This window comes from Conger conger, chromosome 4, assembly GCF_963514075.1.
Source record: "Conger conger chromosome 4, fConCon1.1, whole genome shotgun sequence".
Taxonomy (NCBI): Eukaryota; Metazoa; Chordata; class Actinopteri; order Anguilliformes; family Congridae; genus Conger; species Conger conger.
The window spans coordinates 26,735,488-26,747,140 of NC_083763.1; positions in this window are offsets into that span (position 1 = coordinate 26,735,488).

Consider the following 11,653-nt stretch of genomic DNA (forward strand, 5'->3'; position numbering starts at 1 on the left):
TCACTTTGCCAGACCAGGAGTTTCTTGTCTGGCCAGACAGACTGCAGATTCCAGACCAACCGGATGGAAGTCCACCATCTTTGGGAGCTGCTTTGTGCTACTGTAGGCCTGCTGGCACAGTCAAGGCAGCATATCACGTCACTATGGAGAGCATTACCACAGAAACAAATACATGCCTTAGCTGGACAAGCCTCCCAGCAGCCTCATAACTTTTATTCTTTATAGCAGGTAGCCAAGAAGACCTGTGGTATCTGTTGTGTTAAGCACACCCCAGGGTTAGAACATAGCATCAATCAGCAATTTTACCTCCAATAGCTGAAGCAAAACAAAAGATTTCTTATTTTTAGAATGATATCTGAGGAAAAATAGCATCCACCCACGCAGACACACACAGACACACAATACAGACAGCATGGGGACTCCTTATTTGGCTTGACAGATTGCTCACACATGCTACCCCTTGGCTGTTACAAGACACCACCAGCACAGATCTGGTCAGCAGGCTCCCTTCTCCCTCCCTATAAGAAAAGCACTGGGACCAACAGGCAGAGTATAAGGTAAGCAATCTGCAGGGCGGTTCCACCACTGTCCTCCAGCACTACAGAGCAAGCAGGTGTCCGGGTTCACTGAGGGTAAACTACCACTGAAAGAATGCAGATGTGGCCTTTTCACCACAGACACTCTAAGTATACAGGTCCTGTTGGTTGGCACTTTTCAGTTAACTATTACATTTTCATGCATCAATGCAGTACTGTCTGTGTAATGGCTTGTTTGTCAGGAATTACCACTGTAGCAGGATAAGAGGAAACAGAAGATGCAGATCTACAGCATACCACCACTGAATTGAAGTACTGGTGTACAGCATCTACACAAGGGGTTTCCAACCACAGGGCGACAGCATGCATATAATCAAAATAATATGAATATGAATCAAGATTTTCAGTTCTGGAACTTATGGGTCACCTGCAGTCTACAGTCTTCAGTTCTGCTGGTCCAGGCAAAAAAGTTTCCCGTAATTAGGCATCTTTTATTCACAACAGTCAAAGCATCTCCACTTATAAAAGTCAGTCACCTCTATTACATTCATCTGCGATCTAAGGGCCAGTCTGCTGTCCATAAAAAAACATAATGCAATCCCTCAACAGAACAGAACCAAAAGAAACTCATAAAATAATTAAACTTCTTCTGAGACTGTTAGTCCTCAACAACCCAGCCCAAATTGTCTGGCCCAAGCCTGACCCTCACTCATACCTGGTTCATATCAATTGTTATAAACTAGCATTAAGCTGCTGTTTCAGGATGAGAATGTCCTATATAAGATATTTATGGAGCTGTATGTCTGATACCATATGTGCGAATGAATAAATTTATGCTTGAAGTTATTCAATCCTCCATTAATATGATTCCACATTACATTCCAAGAAATATCTCCAATAAATAATGCCACATTCTCCCAGCGGCAGGAATTTTCACAACATTCTTTTTTGGTTTTTAAGGATTCCTCTATTGCATTTTTTTATGCCATTGTTTCCCAACCCTGTTTCTGGAGATCTAACATCCTGTAGGTTTTCACTCCAACACGAAGAAAGCACATCTCATTCAACAGCTAAATATGTTGTTGAGCTGCTAATTAGTTGAAGCAGGTGTGCCAGATTAGGGTTAAAATGAAAACCTACATGAAGGTCCCAGTTGGGACTCACTTATATACACTATAATACCATTTCATGAATGCAGGTACTGTACATTACTGTATTCTGCTCGATAATCATTTTTTTATTTCTATGACTGACCTAACATAAGGAAGGTTGTGGACAGCAGACATTTATTTAATGAAAAATATTTTACAAAGTTTCATGCTATTTTGTGACCTAAACAATGTGTACAACAGTAGTAAACCAAATTGTTTCTTGAAACATGTCTGTGTGTGCTATTTTCTAAAGTTTATGGGTAATGCATATAAAATTTACTACGTCAAAAACCTTCGTTTCAAAAACAACAGGAACACTAAAGGCACAAATATTAATATACTGTATCTGTAAACCAATCTTTGACCCTTGTGCTACAAAATTAAGCTACTTCAAATGCATTAAAACAATGGTTCTCAATTTCAGTCCTTGGGCCCCCTTGTGTATGTAGGTTTTTGTTCCAGCCGGAGTTGCAACCCCGAAAAAGTAGATCTTATACACATGTGTTCAACAATCTTAATTTGTCAAGTAATTGGCAGAAACAAAAACCAGCATACACAGGGGGGGCCTGAGGACCAAACTTGAGAAGCACTGCAATAAAAGAATAATATTAAACAAAAACTACTGCCAGAAACTAAATTCAGATGGAAATAGATTTTTTTTTAGGTTTCATTAGTAGGAATGTAGGATTCTCTTTCAATCTGTGAGTCTAAGAGGCTTGACAGTATGCTTTCAGTATCCAAAAATATCAAAGAAGCTCTTGTAATTGATTCACAGGGACCCTCTATATCTTCAGTCATCTCAAGAACTTCTTACCGTGACTTCAAAGGACGAAGCAAGCCAGAGGCTGCAGCTCTACTGCAGCTCTCAGGTCTCAACAAAATTAAGCACAATATACAGTATATTAATAATATGTTAACCTGTATATGAATATGCTGTAACTGTGAAATATGTTGAAGGGTCAGAGTTTGGTAAATCAGCGGTTTAGCATGGCTAAATAATTAGTTCAACAGCGACTATCCGAGTGGTTCTCAGGGAGCCAGCCAAAGTCTGTTTATCCACAATACCACTGGGATTCCTTTTCTGAGACACTGCGGTGTGAAGTGCCTCTTTATTAAAGGCACCAGTCGCATAAAGCAAGCATGAAACATTCGCCTGGCTTAATCCCAAAGCTAAGTGGTGGTCTGCTTTCTCAGTACTCTTAGGGGTGCTTCACAATACTGTCCTTCAACCCAGCTCCCATCTCCATCAGCCCATAGCGATTTACCTGGCTTCACCACAGTTCCTTTGAAGTTACCCGTTGGGGGATTCACAACACATGGCAAAGGGAGCAACAGCAGCTACAAGTGGTTAGCCTTTGCTTAAGTATGAGGACTAACAAGTTAATACCTGACAGAAGGGGAAGCGCCTACCACTCACCCTCCTATCCAACCCTGCAGGCCTGTTTCCCACACCCAATACGAGGCTTGGAAATTGAAGCTGCTGGAAAAATCTCGTCAACCTGGTCTGGTGCTCACTGCTTATCCCAGTCCCAGGACCGCATCTGCTATCAATGGCTTACCCCCCATCTGCACAGAGGCTCTGTGTGTTTTTCTTTTACCAAAGAAGGAGAATATCTGAAAGAGATCATCTCATTCCCTCATTCCCTTTGAGTATTATGTACCTCTCCTTCACTTTGCCACTATAGCAATTTGGGTCCCCTCTCCCCTACTCTCATCACACCTCCATATAAGTAAACACGGAGAACAGTGGCCAAACACAGGAGTTCTCTCAGCCCTCGTTCGGTTTTCACACAGTCTTTACCCACCCCCCACCGGGCCCTCTTTCTCTTAATTATATTGGGTCTAACATTAGAAGTAAGCGTGGAAAATTCCTAAGCTGTAAGATAACTCACTCCTGGACGCCCTCTCCAAATTGAAGGCATGTGTGGAATTTCAGGCCAGATACAGAAGGGGGTGGGAGGGGAGAAAAGTGGGGTGCTATCGCAAGAATGAGCAACACCCTTTTTTGTCCACCAGCACAAAGCCCATTTTAGGTTCCAAGCCCTCCTGCACACGCCCCGGATGCCAGACTAATAAAATGAAAATAAACCTGGTTGTATTTGAGCAACACCTTTGCCATTAGACAACTATTGCCTGGAAATGAGAAACTACCATCTGACAAAACCAGGAGGTAGATAGCCTCCCACCTCATAAAATGGGTGGTCCACAATCACTAAGCATCCCCTCAATATTTAAGAAACCAATAAGTATCATTATCTTCATGGAAAATGTGAAGAACAAAATGTTAGCAGTTGTACATTAGTAGTTGTACATGCTTGTGCTTTTTGGTCTGCCAAACTATTTTGGCTCTTGTGTGGCCTGCTGTCTGGTATGTGTCCACTGTCAGACTGTAGCAGATAGGGCTATCATTAGTGCTGTCACCGTCTATATGGGCCATACCTCTCCCAAATCCCTCTGGCTTGGGCTGGAGCTTGATTCAATGACCTGCCATTCCATCTGAAAAAATGAGCTTCAGGGTCTGTGGCCAGCAGTGTAATATACCCACTTAGGTGGGTCCCAGTTTTCCAGTATGGAAGGCACAGCCATAATTGCAGGCCTGATAGCATCGATGCAACTTCCCGTGTCAGCTTTGGAGGGCACGCTTGAGCGAGTGCATCCTCTAAGGCAAGTGCAGCCGGCAGGAAGACTGAGGCAAGGACAGCAGGTGCTCCGTCAGCCTGAGGACCAATGAGCAGGGGAGAAGATACGCTGCCAACTGAAATTTTCCTTCCCTAAGCAACACTGGAGCCAATTATGTGGGACTCCAAACCATATTCTGCAATAGTCAGGCTTCCATCTGGAGCGAGGAACATAACTGCATTAAGAATGAGCTCAGCCATATACGCCACCAGGGAGCCCCTGAGCCACATAGCTTCACTAATGGAAAGATGGTGGACGTCCTCTTTGAAAAACATACCAAACGCAGCAATCCTGAAACCAGTTAGGGAAAGGCTGAAGTATGACACACAAACGGACCAGCTGGCTGGCTAAAATTATCTATACACTGTTTATACATGTGTTGTAGTCCCCACTGAGTTTAGGCTGCCTCTATGGCTGAAGGCCTTCCTATAGCCTCCCTCCTATTGTCCAGGTGTGCCTCACAAGGGCAAGGCCTCGCATGGAGGTCCAATTACACAGTCGGGGGCGGGGGGCCCGAATGAAGGAAGCTGCAAAAGTGTGACCACAATCCCATTACAGCCTTCATGTGAATTTCTGCCCTTTGATTCTGTTGCATAAGAATACAAAAGGGGTGGGAGAGTGGTAATTTTGACCCACAGGGGCTCGTGGTAGGCAGGCGTTTCCTGTTGGGTAACCGTCGCAACACATGGCTTAGGAGACTAGACGTAGGAGTGTTTCTCCTCCTGGCTTTTCCTCCAAAGACTGAGAGAGGGCCACAGCCCAGAACCTTCCCCTACGCTGTCCCAGCTTTGACCTGCGGGCCCCTGGGCTCCAAACTGAAGGCCCCGTCCCTTGGGCCTCTGGCCTCCTGGTGCCGGGCTGCAGGTTCTAGCCTCCTGTTAAGTCAGGGACAGAAAGGAATGTCTGTTTACTCTGCCAACAGAAGCAGCTCTCAACCACAATTGGCATTTCCCCAACATTTAAACCTCAGACAAAATAATGCGAAGGCCTTCAGTGTTGTGTTTTATTTCGGTTTTCCTTGTTTTGAGAAGGGAGGGCACTCTGTTGAATTGAACAAATACTTCCTCAGCAGTGGTTCCTGAAAGACTTATCGTATTACCTTAATAAATCCCAAAAGTGTCAGCAGCCTCAAGGTCAGGTCCTCCAGTGGAACTACACTTACGAGAAACCTTAATGGGGATAATCACAGCCGGTCATAAGCGGAAACGCGGACTGTCTCCTCCTGGACTGTGGACAATAATGTCTTTTGTAGAAGGACCGGAACGGGGGTCTCGGGCCTTGAAGTAGTAAACAGAGGTTCAGTTACACCGCAGAGACGTAATGAGTAGCCTGAAGCCTGATGGATATTGTGCGTGCTGCAAGGTCTCCCGGGACCTGACCACAGATTCCCAGTGTCAACTCCACACAGCAAAGAGAATGATGCTACTACTTCATCATTTTACACAGCTAGCATTTTCCATATTATCGTCTCATTCAACTGCCTGTTTACTGAAGTCATTTAAGTCAATGTATTTTGCTCAAGGGTACAAGAGTACAGCCCCCTACCAGGGTTTGGACAGCAACTATGCCAAACTGCCACCAGTCTGCATATACTTATCCAGTGTGATTTACAGTTGTAATAAGGCTATACATCATGTAAATCCCCTACTGATTAGGAATGTGAATTTTTAATACTATAGTTGAGGGAATGCTCTTTGCTCAGCAGTACAACACTTGTGTCACAGCCCAGGACTCAAGCCGATAGCATTAAAACAATAAATATAAAGACTTATATAACTTGCAGACACTTCGTCCTAAGGTCTAGCCTCTATGCTACAGACCAATCTCTTTGTTTTCATGCTTGCGATTAGCCTGGCTAATGCTCCTGGATTTTACATGACCCAAAGAACCTTACACACATTGCACAGGCTTATAAGGATTTTGTCTTGAATGATAGGTTAATAATAAGTTAATTAACCAGCCGTGTTGACATTGCAGTCAACAAGCACGCATAGGTGGCATATGGTGGTTTCGGTAATAATAATAATTTTTGTATAAACAGCAGGGAACACTTGGGGGAAAATTTTTAATTACATTATGAGATTTCTAAATATTGCTTCATAAGTTTAAAAAAAGATGTTCTTATTTTTCATCTTGTGTGCTCAAGATGAAAATACTTTTTGGACTTTCATCAATTTTCATGTGACCAGAGCCCGCCCCCCTTTTTCTATATAAGAAGTATGATCCAGTTTTTGGCATGCGATTTGTCCGCCCTTTATAGTAGAGCGGGTGCGCACAGTCATCCAAGATGATCCAATGCTAGATTCACAAATCAAATCGTAGTTCACATTGATGAAATGGAGTTAGGTCCATTAAAACAGATAGTCTGACACGATACACTTGGAATTATCCTAGATTGTTCAAGCGACGTACATGACATATGACCCTGTACAGTCTGTTGACAAAGCGGAGACATAGCTGACCGATAACAGTGTTGTGTAGGATGCAGACAACAGGGCCTTTCCCAGTGCTCGCTCTCACTGTCCTCCATGTCATATACGCCACCAGGGAACCCCGGAGGCCTAGGAAAGCATGGCTCTTGCTCCAGGCCTGAAAGAGGCCTCCTACAAATGAACTAATTGCACTTCTTTAGATTAGTTCACCGCATGCTTCTGATATTTTTAAAGAATGGAGTCACCAGAACTGGCTAAAATGGAGAACAAACTGTGCCTACTGTGCCTTTTGTGCTATATTTAATAGCCGATCCCACTCATTTTCTTTTCCACTTCTTGACGGCAAAATGTTTTATTTTTCGAGTTTCTATTTATAACAGGCGAACCGAACGCATTTTGCAATGAAAGTGGCGGAATGACAACTTTGCGAACAGTAAAAAACTACGTGAGGAATTCCACCACTACACACACAAATGACATCTGAAATTAATTGTTCTCAGCAGAAAAAGGAACTCTCTGTTGAGCTTGGGGGGGGGGGGGGGGGGGGTTCTGAAGGGAAGTAGTTCCACAGAACTGAGCAGTTCCATGCTTAGAGGGAGGAGGAGGGGGGGGGGGGGCAGGATCTGGCATGTGGAACTGAAATACCTACATCGAGCGCTTGAAAATAAGCATTGTTCTGATTATAAAAACAGAGCCACAGGCCAGCATGCTTAGCGTCCCACAATGAATATCGTTACGTGTGAACGGGCTGGGGCCCCGCGCAACCTGAGAGCCACAGGAGGACCCGCGCAGATGTTCCCGAATGCATCCAGGGGTGAGCGCGCACGAGCACAACGGAGGCTTGGGCTAGACAGCATACAGAGCCAGGAGCGGTGGATGGAGGATGGGGCTAGACAGCATACAGAGCCAGGAGCGATGGATGGAGGATGGGGCTAGACAGCATACAGAGCCAGGAGCGGTGGATGGAGGATGGGGCTAGACAGCATACAGAGCCAGGAGCAGTGGATGGAGGATGGGGCTAGACAGCATACAGAGCCAGGAGCGGTGGATGGAGGCTTGGGCTAGATAGAATACAGAGCCAGGAGCAGTGGATGGAGGATGGGGCTAGATAGCATACAGAGCCAGGAGCGGTGGATGGAGGATGGGGCTAGATAGCATACAGAGCCAGGAGCAGTGGATGGAGGATGGGGCTAGACAGCATACAGAGCCAGGAGCGGTGGATGGAGGATGGGGCTAGATAGCATACAGAGCCAGTAGCGGTGGACGGAGGATGGGGCTAGATAGCATACAGGGCTAGGAGGGGTGCACGTTGGCTGGGGCTAGACAGCGTACAGGGCCAGGAGTGGAGTGCGTTGGCAAACTGTCATCTCGAGTGATAAAGACCGGCAGACCTCTGCAGCAGCCAGGAGAGTAAGCGTCACTCAGGGGAGGGCTGGACTGGGCCAGCACTGGGACTGATGATGCATGCAGCAGCTGGCCAGCAAGTTTCCAATATTGTAGTAGAGTATCTAACAAAACATAAGGGTCAATCTTTCCAAAATCCCAGATAGTCCCAGTTATTTCCACATCTATTTGGCCGACACACAGTAAAATGACTAAAATGAAATCAACACCTGCAGTGTTAAATTAACTAATAGCGATGATATGTGCACCATTAGTTATAAGTAATCAGACATGCCCTTACATCTCCCCAAGGAATTTCAGACATCCAACAGAAATTTCTTGACTGACATTGTTGTGGTCGGGAAGGGAGGAAAGGGAGTCATGTCCACCTCCTTGTGACCACTGCACATGGGTTCTCTGTGAGAAAGGCAAGCATTCAGCCCAGAGCTCTGCTCCATTGAGTGATATGAGCCCATTTATTTTTTCCAGGGTGACTGCCCTTTTCGGAGTGTTCCTTTGGACTGGGACCAGTGTCTGTGTGCGATTGCCTATCGGCCCATCCATCCATGCTTCTGTTAGCACCCCACAGTTGCCTCATTATTAATAACTCCAGACAAGCACAGGTTATCAATAGAGCTTTGAAAGACTCTGAATGGGGCTTGTCTCCCCAGGAACCCATTGCGTATGCGGGCGAGTTCGGCAAGGCAATGCGTGCCAGTGGCACAACCCGGCTCATTGAACTGGAAGTGCTGTACCAGACACAAATTACCCAGCCATGGCTGGAGAGCAGAAACAATGGCGCCAATGCTGTGAGCTGTATACTTTCATTGTTCAAAACCTCCTGTGCGCTCTCAGTAAAAAAAGCTATCGAGATAAATAATGGACAGCTGCAGAGCAAACTATTTTGTTTTTAAATATTACATTAATCATTACCGCTGTCCTGTTTTCTCTGAAAAAACTAAACAAAACACATTTCTCCTTGTATTTTCCCCTCAGATTCAATTCTGCCTTCGACAAAAGCGACGGCTTTTCTTCCTCTATGTCAAGCCCAAAGCAAACAGGGGCCCCAAGGGCAGTCGGAAGGAAGAGTCAAACTCCTTCACCCTGACGACCCTTAACCCCCGCAACCTTTACCCCCAACTCAATACCCTCTGACCTTCCCACAGAGTACCCAGAGGAGGTGGGTGCACCTTCCTTGTAGGGTACGTTTAAGAAAGGGAAAGTGAAGCACTGTTGTCCTTACTTCGACTGCGGAAGCCAACACTAATGGATTGGTACACTGCCACCGAGACAATTCATGGAACTGTACAGAGGAAGCAAACCGAGATTTGCCTTCCCAAATGTACACACTTTTGTTTGTAAAAGGTACAGTCTTGAGAGGTAAGCTATACGCATGAAATGTATCCTATTGTTTAATAAGGAACACTTGGGGGAAAAACCCACAACAGCGCCCTAACAAAATATTTTCTTATTCCACATGTAGAATTTCTTTAAAAAAACAAAAACAGTCACACACAAAAGTACAAATGCCTTTAAGGATAATTTATACTACTCCACTACCCTCAAAAACATAAAAGATTGTCAAATATTTATTCAAACTGAATTCCAACATGAAAGGGCCAACATCATTTTTATTTCTGTAAATAACTTCTGTCCACCCACCATATTTTTCAAACCTCAAAACCACCTTTTAAAATTCTTTAAAACTCTTGGGGGAATGATTCAGCGTTGAGAAAATGCTACCCATAAGAAATCGGACCATGACCCAACGCGTTTCAGCAAACGCACCGATTCATCTTGGGACAAGTTTCATTGGGTAATGATCCATCAAAGCCTCCCACTCAACACCTCTCCAGCTCTTGAGACATAGCGCATTGTGCCACATCATTCATGCATCCCCACAGTGCTGCCCTTCCACCAGCGCACGCACCCTAAACCCGCCGCACTAATCAAACAGCTGACAGGAGAGCGCCGTGGAGCAGCTGGAACCGCTCCGACTGGGAGGAGGAACGGCGCTCGACCGTCAAAACAAGTACAGCAAACCTTTTTTGAGCTTTAAAAACGACCCGCTTCACGTCTTCGAATGCATCAGCCCTTTTCCGCCAGTGACGGTTGTCGTTTTCTATACAACCAAGTACATGTCATCATCCGTATGGTTTACCGAAGTAACCGAGACCACCTCAAGCCCGACTTTGCACTGGCACAAAAGCACAGGAGGACCAAACATATCCCATCATGCATTGCATTGCTTTTATGTCTCTGGTGATAGAACCAAGCTATGTCCAACAAAGAACAAAAAGTGAATGAATGGAGAAATGCACTGTAGAAAGACACCGCACGCACCAGGAACCACGGCACACAGAATAATAGAGGCAGCCCAGCCCAGCCGAAGCTTCCCTGACTGAGCAGACACCACAAAGTTCAGGGGCTTAGGGCCGATCTCCCTGTCTTAGCTTCCACCCATATTGCCCTTTGCTAAGCCACCATACACCCCTTCGCTAGTACCAAAGACTGCAATATGGTCTGCCTTCAGTAAATCTAACATGAACCCCTACCTATCTTACATTACAGCACAGGAACAATATCAAAAATACATTACATGAACAAACCTAAAACTTCCTGCAAAAACGAAAGCCTGTAAAACTTTTAAAAAAGAACACAGAATTCACGTCTGCAGTAACAGACGTGAATTTCGAACCCGTCACTCTTCCGGCAATGGCTGAATAAACGTTATGAAACCCCCCTCGTCCTGCGCTGGGCTGAGCTGAGCTGAAAAACAGCTGTCCAGTGTGCAGTTCACATCCAGATAAAAAGGCCACAGGGACCGGGCCCCCGCTTCCCGGAACGGAAATCATCCCTGGCGCGGCATGCGCGCTCCTTCACGTGCAGCGCTCCGCTGTAAATCACACCATCAGCTTTAGGGAAGGCACACTGGCATCACGCACAGGCATGACATCACCGGTAACAATTTACTTAAACTGCTCGCCATAAGGCTGACAACACTGACATGCGCCATGTATGAGCGTTATGACCTAACAGCGGTCGAAAGATGGCATAACGGGTGATGTCTGGCTACGTAAAATGACATAACACTATCATACATTTATCTGTAAATGTTATGACCGTAACATCAGTCATAACATTTACGAATAAATGTACATTTACCAATAAATATAGTCGGCTCGAAGTGGGTTCCTTGGTTGCCGAAATGTGACAAGAAAGAAACAAAAGCAAGAAAGGGTGAACCCTGGCAGAAATCCGGCCAAGTGCAGAGAGGGAATGCGCGTTTTCATGCGATGAATAAGTTCGCTGTCCCATGGGTCTGAAAAGGTCATGTCCATCACTTGAGTTTCCACCAAGCAGCCGCTCAACACAGCAGGGGTGAAGATTTCTGAAAGTACTGTAGACATCCCTTAAGCCTAACTGCGCTCCAATTTCTGAAAAGCTCAAACAACAAAGAGACACCAAGACA